Raw genomic sequence first — 10,025 nt, 5'->3', positions numbered from 1 at the left:
AGAAAACCCAGAGCACCTCAGCAGCGCAAGATGGATTTTTCTGTGTTCATTTTAAAAAGATCTGACATTTTTTCTGGTAACACTGACACTTCTGTGTATGTTCAACTAGCATGATTGGATCTTTGCAGTTGGACTGAATGTTTTTACAACTCCTTGTTACACATAGGACATTTATATCAATATTGTTCTGTTATAGGTCTGATGGCACAGAATCTGCTGTAGTACAACAATAGTTTAGCCACAACACAAGCACAAGCAGCCCGACAAGCCAGGATCTTAACAAAAATTCTTGGCGTAAGCACAGATTAAAACGAAAAAAGACCTGACATGAAGTGGGCTTCCGGCTGGTTTGACATAAGCCCCATGTCCTCAGCACGATCAAATTGCCTCTCTTGGCAGCTGTGATGAAGTGCCGGTATTGCGGTTTTGCATAACGTAGCATGACATGTCATATGCTGCAATCCCATACGCTTAAAGTCCTGGCCTTAGAGACATTCACCCTTTGGTGTTGCTCTAAAAACAGGCCCGCGACCTCACTTGTGGTTGCTCAGGACCTTAGTAGCTTGTGATTTATGGATACAGCTGTGTGTCGGTGATAAGGACACCTGTCTCTTCCTCCATCAGTGCTTCCTTCCAACACTGAAGATCCCTTGTGCTAACATGGGCTGGAATGTCACCTTGGCAACCTCTGGGTCAAAAGGACACTGTTCTATTGACAGTCCATGCTGCATGGCTCAGTTTGTCTGCACTCTCGGGCACTGTCCACAAATACAGTTATTTCTTAAAAACAAAGCTTTTTCTGTGTATTTTCACCTTCCATACACATGTAAACAGTGTTTTAGGTCTCTGAAAACAGACGTTTTGTAAAAGTCCTTCCAGGGTGTAGACAACCAGAAACACCTACTGTCAGTGTTTACCCCTGGACGGGCAGAAACTGAGATTTCTGGATCGTTGATGCAGACACAGGTTTGTAAGTGTTTGTGGCGTTGTTGATATCGTAGTATCTGAGTTTGTACTGTGACAGAATGGATGTTAAATTGTTTAACTGTTTTTCTGTGAAGAGCAGCCATGTTTCTCTCTGAGTATTATTTGTAACAGACAACTGACCAGAGTATACAATGGGCACATGTAGGACCAGTGTACATGAATGGCTATGGAATAGGCCAACCAGGTGTGTTGGTATTTCTGAAACCTCCCTAAATGCTCCTCTGGATGGAGAAACCCTGTTTCCAAAAATACCTATGTGGACTGTGCCTTAGTTCATCAGAACTGTGTCAATGTGTTGACAATGTCACAGTGGTAACTCAGCAATAAATGCAACTCATTAAGAAAAGATTGAATTGATTTATGAAGTATCACCTACCTGTTTATAGGGCAGATAATGTTGCCTCACCTACCACCTGCCAAGATAAGAATATGGTGAGCAGAAACTGAGCATCACAATCAAAACAATACCCTCGGCCTATTTGCTAAAATTACTGGAAGGTCATTGCTTCAGAGCTATCTTACTCATGTTTCTACAGCCTAACATGTCCCAGCCTCCATGCTTAGAGGACAGAATGACCCAATAATGAGCCCCGATTCTAAAGCAAAAGCAAAAAAAAAAGGATAAAAGCAAACTTTTCACAATTCACTGTGGTGCAGGATTAGGTAACTGTCATAGTTTTGACATCCAGCATATTCATCTCCAAGATCTTCTGAGACCAGCCACTCGGACAGCTGCTGCAACTATCGGTTTGCATAGCCAAAGAATTTCTGCACAAACTGTCAGAAACCGTCTCAGGGAAGCTCATCTGCATGCTCGATTCACGGATGAATCCCGGTTTTCACTGTTCAAGGCAGATGGCAGATGTATGGCGTCGTGTGGATGAGCGGTTTGCTGATGTCAACGTTGTGGATCAAGTGGCTCATGGTGGCAGCGGGGTTATGGTATGGGCAGGTATATGTTATGGACAATGAACACAGGTACATTTTATTGATGGCATTTTGAATGCACAGAGATACCGTGACGAGATCATGAGGCCCATTGTTGTGCCATTCATCCAGGACCATCACCTCATGTTGCAGCATAATGCACGGCCCCATGTTGCAAGGATCTGTGGATAACACGTATACGATACGTATATGACAGCATGTTCCAGTTCCTGCCAATATCCAGCAACTTCGCACAGCCACTAAAGAGGAGTTGACCAACATTCCACAGGCCACAATAAACAACCTGATCAACTCTATGCGAAGGAGATGTGAGCAAATGGTGGTCACACCAGATACTGACTGGTTTTCTGATCCCCCCCAATAAAGCAACACTGCACATTTCAGAGTGGACTTTTATTGTGGCCAGCCTAAGGCAAACCTGTGCAATAATCATGCCGTCTAATCAGCATCTTGATATGCCACACCTGTGAGGTGAGATGGATTAATTTGGCAAAGTAGAAGTGCTCACTAACATAGATTAAGACAGATTTGTGAACAATATTTGAGAGAAATTGTTCTTTTGTGTATATAGAAAAAGTTTTAGATCTTTGAGTTCAGCTCATGACAAATGGGAGCAAAAACAAAAGTGTTGCATTTATATTTTTGTTCAGTGTAGTTGTTGAGGTTTGAGTTAGACAATAAACATCATGTTTTATTTGATTTACTTCTGGGGAACATACCTTATGTTGTACACATAAAGGACGACAAGTGATACACAGCATAATGACACTTCCATAATATGTGTCATATCAGATTCACAAGTGTTTTAAGCCAAAACGTGATGTTTTTCGATCAAGCTTTATTTTATTTATTTATTTTTACTTAAGCACAGCACTGACACAAAATATAATTGATAATTCAAACACTGGACCAAGACTGAAAACAGCCTTTGTGTCTTAACTTTTCTGAAAAATGCTTAAAATCAGTCCTACCTGTCTGAATCCTGATGGTTGGCAAAGGAGGCAGGGAAAGCAATATAAATTAAAGCTAGCAGTAGGCCTGGGCGATAAACCGAAAATGTACCGATACCGAAATTTTCCACGATAACCGACGCCATTTTGCCCATGTCGGTATAAACGGTGTCATAGGCGTAACATCCACTAGGGACAGGGGAAATTGTCCCCCCCACTTTTATTTACAGTTTTTCTCAATTGTTTACACACAAAAACTGGTACTTGAGACAAAATGACCATAAAATGTAACTCATGCACCAACCCCCTGAAACAATTCTGCTAAACTACAAGCACAATTCCTGCTTTACACTCAAATTGCAGTTCTAAAACACACTTTTTTCAAAACACTACACACAATTCTCTGCATTTTTTGGCACAATTTTCATGAAGAAAATCTCTTGCTTTCACAAAGAACACTCTGTCATTTAGTTTAGCAGAATTGGTTCAGGGGGTTGGTGCATCAGTTACATGTTGTGGTCATTTTGTATCAAGTACCAGTTTTTGTGTGTAAACAATTGAGAAAAACTGTAAGTTAAATATAATTTTCTTATTTGGCTAAAATCTTTGTCCTGTGTTTTATTGTTATCATAATCATTGTCAACTAGTAAAAGGAAAAAGTACTAAATCACTCAATGATCAGGAATTTTCAAGTAAAAAGTATCAGTATCAGTATCGGTATTGGTATCGGCAATACTGACCCTGTAATTACTTGGTATCAGATCGATACCAAAATTTGCAGTATCACCCACCCCTAGTGGCCAGACCGAAACAGAGGATAGCATGCTGCACAGTTGTTTTTTTTTTGTTGTTGTTGTTTTTTTACTATAACTTTGTACAGTAAATTCTTCTGTTGTTTTGTATGTAGACCGTATTTTGTTGTATATGCACTTTGTGTTGGTTGGGATGAACACTGAGTACATTGTTTTGTGGGAAAAATAAAATATATCTGTTACCGTGTATCTGTGAGTATAAAAACAATATTCTCAAATATTTTACAACACACTTATGTACTGACTGTAGTAAGTGTAACTGAACAAAAAAGGCCTAAGTCAATATGGTGAATGAATAAGTGTTTTCCATTCATCATAGTGTTTTACACTGAGCACATCCGTGTTCAACTGGTTCTTATAAATGTCTATTCATTTGATGGTTTGTGTGTGTGTCATTTGAAAACAAAATACCATTTTGAGAATAAATAACATTGTTTTGAATGTAAAGTTTCATTTTGCAGGAGAATTGAGGGGTTTTGCCCATTGTGTGTGTGATTTTTGATTTGTGTGTAGAGTTCTGAGAGTATGAGGCATGCTTTCAGAAAATGTGTGTAAACAATCGAGAAAAACTGTAATCCAGCGGAACGCAATAGCTCTCAAGCGTCTGATACTCAAACATTAGGGGTCCGTTTCACAGAGCAGGTTCAACAAACTCTGAGTCTAACCCTGAACTCTGAGTTGATCTACTCTGAGATAGGAAACTCTGAGTTTTCGGTTCCAGAACAGCTGATTTGAGTTAGTTTGATCAACTCGGAGTAGTTTAACCTGGAGTTAAGCACGTGCACCACAAGTATAAAAAGACAGCATCAATGGAGCCCCGATTCGACAAGTCACCATGGCAACGGGGAAGAGGAGGGCTACGTTTTTCAACCCACTGAAATTGGAAATATTAATGCGCTCATACGGTGAGTTTGAGCGCGTTTTTAGAAGGAATTATAACACCGCTGCAGCAGCAAAAGAGAGGGAGACGGTGTGGGAGAACATTGGTGCTCGGGTCAATGCGTAAGTTTAAATGTAGTCCTTTGCAATCACAATAATATTACACGGGGAAACTGCTTGAGTGGTAGCCTATTAATTTATTCAATTTAGGTGCAAACCCGGCTGAGAAGCGCACTTGGCTGCAGTTTAAGATGAAACATAAAAACATTAGACCTCTGCATAATCTCATGGGGGTACCTCATTTTGATCATGTTTTACATTGTAAAGTAAATATTAAGTGGCTGTTTGACTGTACAGTTGTTTTATCCCCAACATAATGCTGTTTTCAAACACATAAATGTTTTCTAAGCTATATCATGTTCTGTTACATAATTAAGCCTATTTAAACTAAAACAGACTTCTACTCAGCCAACAGAAAGAAAGCAGATGCCCATAAACGGGTGGTGGCCCAGCACCGCCACCTCTAACGGAGGCAGAGGAGCTGAAAATGATAAAGATGGGTAGTAGCCGTTTCAGGGCGAGGCACACTTTTCTGACCGCTCTGTATACAGTTGTCTTGCTCAAGTGCTCTGCATCTCCGCCGTTGTATAAAAAAACTCCCATTTGCAAAAAAACGCAGCGCAACACACAATATCGGATGTGAGAGCATGACTTCGGTTGGTAATGTTGGAAATGTAAGGACGGATTAGGTTGTGTATGTAAATGATGGACTGTGACGTGAAACGGTACCGCTCAAAAAGATAATTGTCTGGAAATGCAAGAACATCTATGCGCGGTCTGATAATCATCTCCCGACGAATATTTAATTCTCTGCGCAGTAATGCTGCACCTTCATCCACGGGATCATTATCAACAGGACATGCCATGGTAGTGAAAATAGTCGCCACCTAATATAACTTTTAAAGTAGCCCTACTGACTGATTTTTGCAATGATTTTCTCAAAAAACAGACGGCAGAACTATACTACGCCAAAACTCGCCTGCTGACTGAATGAATGAGGAAATCAAATAGCGTGTGTGGCTGAAAGAGGGCGGAGACAGAGAGAAACTCAAGGTTTGTTGAGAAAAACCTGGTCCCGACCAGGTTAGTTTCACAGAGTATGTTACCGTGGTAACTGACCGAGAGCTTAAGTTACCTCTCTCTGTGAAACAGGCTGGAGTTACCCCTCTTTCTCTGGTTTGAGTTACCTCCCTTTGTGAAACGGAAAACTCAGAGTTTCCCTCATTTCAGGGTTAACAGACTCAGAGTTTTCACTAAACCTGCTTTGTGAAACGGACCCCTGGTCTGGCAGTGATGGCACCGTTTATGATATGGCATGCCAAATGTGGGCCAATCGTGGTTAGGTGTATGTGGCCCAGATCTGTAACAGACAGGTCTGGGCCAGGTTTGGCAGTGATGGCACGTTTATGAAATGGCATGCCAAATGTGGGCCAATTGTGGTCAGGTGTATGTGGCCCAGATTTGTAACAGACAGGTCTGGGCCAGATCTGGCATCAAGCCGGCACTTCTGACCTGGTAAATAGTATGTTAGCCAGATGTGGGCCAGGTCTGGCAATGATGGCACCGTTTATGTAATGGCATGCCAAATGTGGGCCAATTGTGGTTAGGTGTATGTGGCCCAGATCTGTAACAGACAGGTCTGGGCCAGATCTGGCATCAAGCCGGCACTTTTGGCCTATTTCTGACCTGGTAAATAGAATGTTAGCCAGATGTGGGCCAGGTCTGACAATGATGGCACCGTTTATGTAATGGCATGCCAAATGTGGGCTATTTGTGGTTAGTTGTATGTGGCCCAGATATGTACCCTGCTGAAAAAAGTCAGACAAACCATTAGGCATATTCTATTGGTTTCTAATGGTTCCTGGTGGTTTCTAATGGTTTCTAATGGCAACTTATGTTGTCCTAATGGTTTGATTTGTTTTTCTAAGGTTCTAATATCTCCTACACAAATCTACAGGACTTCAACGGTCCCTACTAACGTTTCCTACAGGAGTCTAATGGTTCCTACAGGAGTCTTCTATAGGAGTCTTAATGGTTCCCACATAAGTCTTATTGGTTCCTACAGGCATTTCTATGCACTGAAACAAGTCAATCTTAGAATAAATAATTGTAACATAATTAATCCTGTGATAATAACAATACAAAACAAAGTTTGTTTGTTAACTGTTAATGAGGGGTTAACCGTTAGCTAACACCGTTAGCGAGGAGTGTTAGCTGTAAGTCCGCCGTGTGTGTTTGGATTTGTGTGGCCGGTTTTTGGTCGCAGCGGTGGCTGCTAACTAGCAGGTAACTTAGCCTACATCTAGGTTGTTAAGTTAGGTCTGCTTGTTAGCCACAAACCGCAGCAGAGGGCAGAGCGAGCCACGCTGCAGGTGATACACCGCGCCGAGTTCTCAAATAGAGAGCCCACTGTACAGGGGGCAGAGTGAGATGCGTGCTGCATAGATGATCTCTTTAGTGGTCAGTTACTATGTCATTGTGTGCTTATCAGATGATTTATCGTGTCAAGCACACTGGTGAAGGTATGCAAAAACAATTGTTGTGGGGAAAGTGGACACATGTTAGATTATTTCAGTTTATGGACCAGACAAAAAGTAATTTTTGAGGGCAGAGATTCTGGCCTTTCACTGAAAAAAATGTTGTGACAGCCCAGTCTAAAATGCAGCAAAAGTAAGCCTGATGAGGCTGTCAGAAAAAAAATGCATGACTCTGTTCTGTTTTTGTTGCTCTGTGTCTCTGTTATTCTTTTTTTCTGTATCTCAAGATGTTTCCCCATCTCACCTCTGACCTCTTTTGCAGATCAAGGATGAATTATGGAGGATCACATTAAAGCCACTACAGTTCACATTACTGGGGAAGTTGGACCAGCCTCTAAGCTGTTGGGAAGAAACTTGATGAGACCCGTGACATGGTAAATGAGGCATGTACTTATTGCAGTTAAATAGTTAGTTATATATTAGCATTCTGATGTTTGTACTTAGCATGATCTCCTTTCTTTTTTTATAGCACAACAGCATTGAGTCCAGAAGAGAGGCTGTGATCAGAGGCCTCATTCTCTATCTTGGTGAAAAACAGAGGAGCTAATCAAGGCCTACAAGGTAAAGAAAACTGTTTCAAAGCCCAGCCTGTTTGAGATGAGGTTGTGCAATCCAGAATAGCTGATGGCTCAGTGGTATTTTAATTATTTTTTTCTTTTTTTTAAAGAGTGCCTATGTAGAAATGGATGGAATGTTATGATTTTAGCATCTAATTATTAATGATTTAGTTAAAGTTGGAAAATCATCAAATGTGGATGTTATCCTGCATGGCGAGCAGGCTGCTGCTAGCACTGCTAACGGTAGCCACACAGCATGTTCGCGGTCAGAGAAGATGACACATTTCATTAACATAGTTCAGTTCATTAATGTGTGCCACTAAGTGCCAACTATATCAGCATTTGGTTGTTGAACAGTGGGATCAATGGTATCTATCAAACAGCTCCTCATTTAAATAAAAACGGAGTTCAGTTGTGTTCAGTGATGATAGAGAAGCTGCTGCTGCCGAGCTAAATGCCATCCCAATGTCTGACAATGCATGGAACATGACGTATAGCAACAGCAAAAATATTAACAGTAATGATAGCAATAATAATTATTTGGGGGGGTGCAGCTGTTATTTTCTTCTCTGAGGGGGGGATGTTGTAGAAATTTGTTTGGCAAGATCTGCAAGCAGGCTGATGTGAATGTGTGTGTGATGTGGGTACTGAATGTGGTTATGCATTGCTCCGGTCGACCCAGTTTACTCTGACACAGGCTACATCCTTATTTTCATTTTCTATGTCGAGATACTGCCGGACTCGCTGCCACCTTTTACACTAGATTACACTATTTCTGATGACGACAAGCTATGTTTGAAACATTTACATGACCAGTCGTTTAATCAGGAACATCCCTAGTGCTTTATATGTGTATTCTAACAACTTAAATTGCAGCAATGTGATTGCATTCGTCATCACAAAATTTAAATAAAGTAAAAAAACTGTTAAATAGTTTCATGAATTTCTTTTCCATTCACTGCATGGGTGGGGTGGGGGGGGGGGGGGGGGGGGGGGGGGGCATGTTAATGGCCAAACACACTGATGGCTGTTGGAATGTAGTGCCAATCACATTTATTGAGCTAGTCATCAGATGTGTCACTTGTGAACTGTACTGTGATATTCATTAATTTGTGTGTTTGTATGTGTGTGTCTGACTTCTGATGCCACGTCAGAGCATGTGTGAGCCAGCTCTGGCAAACCATATCCGGGCCACTGGGGGGCCGGCATTCTTTGCGGTATGTCGGCCGAGTGCAAGTGGGGGCCAGAGCTGGGCCAGACCAATTTTGCTATGTGGGCATGCTGAAAAACGTGACTTCTCCCGTATGTGATATATTTTCTTACTAAGGAAAATGACAAAACTAATATAATGCACAGTGACTTGAATAAGTAACTTTAATCTGATTACTGGTTTGGAAATATTAACGTGTTACATTACTCGTTACTGAAAAAAGTGGTCAGATTAGAGTGACGCGTTACCGGCATCACTGATTGTGTAGCTTAAGTGCAACATGGAGCATGAAGATGTAAAAAAAAAAATAAAAACAGTAGAATTAACTTTGAGCAAGTTTTGAGGAAAGTTGGACGTGTGGACCCATTTTAAACAAGTCTTGGGCCGTGATAATAACGTGTCAGCTTTGTCGAGTGCATTAAGTGCAGCACTTGTTGCATTATTCATTAGGATTTCTGTAGTTCAAACAACTCGCAATTGTAGTCGAGAACGTCAGTTATAACAGCCCACGTATAAAACTGTTGTCGGATTTAAATCGGTCTCGGGCTCATAATTACATTCAATGTGTCGGGCCGGGCTCGGACACAACGTGCGCGGGCTTGGGTCGGGCTTGATTCTAAGCTCTACTCGGGTCCAGCCGCGACTTTACTGAGGTTCACTTAGTGTGAGCTGCAGGAGGACGGCCAGCTCACCTCCCAGAACATGGCACTGGATCACTGGAAACTGATTTAGGGAACGTCATCAAATTACTTAGCATAAATACATTAATACAAAATACTTGAAGTTCTTTCAATATCTTCCATGTCATGGGGCCCAGTGACTGGACGAATGAGACACAGCTATGTTTATTGTACTTTAGTGCTTCCTCTAATTTATATGAATATTAATATGCAGAAATCTAAAATAAAAAAAATGTCAAATGTAAACTGTGCCAAAAGCCTGTTGCGACAAGTCAAGGTAACACATCCAACCTCTTCCCCCACCTGCAGTACAACCACGTGATTCAATTCGAAGAAATAAAAAAAGCGAGAAGCAATCAGGACCAGCTAAAAGTGTTAGAATTTGTTTATAAGAGACTGTATTTT

At 41.3% G+C, this 10,025-nt stretch overlaps 1 long non-coding RNA gene across 1 annotated transcript; it reads left to right on the top strand.

Moving 5' to 3' along the window:
• The first annotated feature begins 7,507 nt into the window (after positions 1–7,507).
• LOC115597218 (uncharacterized) lies at positions 7,508–7,767 on the top strand. The gene is made up of 2 exons (XR_003987043.1): positions 7,508–7,547; positions 7,643–7,767. It is a non-coding gene; the product is annotated as an uncharacterized LOC115597218 (long non-coding RNA).
• The last annotated feature ends 2,258 nt before the right edge of the window (positions 7,768–10,025 follow it).

This window comes from Sparus aurata, chromosome 15 (assembly GCF_900880675.1).
Source record: "Sparus aurata chromosome 15, fSpaAur1.1, whole genome shotgun sequence".
Classification (NCBI taxonomy): domain Eukaryota; kingdom Metazoa; phylum Chordata; class Actinopteri; order Spariformes; family Sparidae; genus Sparus; species Sparus aurata.
Note: the sequence above shows the minus strand (reverse complement) of the source record. Positions and strands in the feature narration are given on the sequence as shown.